Genomic DNA, 512 nt, shown 5'->3' on the forward strand with positions numbered 1-512 from the left:
CGCAGCGGCCCCAGGGACCCGTCCAGGTGCTGGGCCATCGGCACCGGGTGGAAGCGCGGGGCCACCGCTCGCACCCCCACAGGCCGGCGGCGCGTTGTGGTCGAAGCCCAGGTCCGAAGCCATGAGGTTGCGGCCATAGTGGCTGTCGGGCCACCGGGGGTCGTAGAAGGCGCGGGTGTGGGCCAGGCAGGCCAAAGGGCAAAGGGCGAGGCCGTCTTGTAGAAGGCGACTCCAGGCCCCGGGCTGGGTCCCGCAGGATGGTGAAGGAGAAGGTGTCGCAGGTCCGGACCCGTCGCGTGTGGGCGGGGAAGGGCCTGTGTGCCCACCAGGGCGGCTGGCTCTGGGGACGCTCCAATGGCTGCAAGGGCAGGAGTCGCCCTGAGCCCCACCCAGGCAGACCTTCCATCGCCCTGGGCCTCTGGAGCTCTGGCCTGTCCATCCAGAGTTCCCGAGGGAGGTGAGCCCCACCCTTCTGTCTGCACTCGGGGACCCCACGGACCACTTCCCAGAAC

Source organism: Colobus angolensis, unplaced genomic scaffold, assembly GCF_000951035.1.
Source record: "Colobus angolensis palliatus isolate OR3802 unplaced genomic scaffold, Cang.pa_1.0 Scaffold82, whole genome shotgun sequence".
NCBI classification, from domain to species: Eukaryota; Metazoa; Chordata; class Mammalia; order Primates; family Cercopithecidae; genus Colobus; species Colobus angolensis.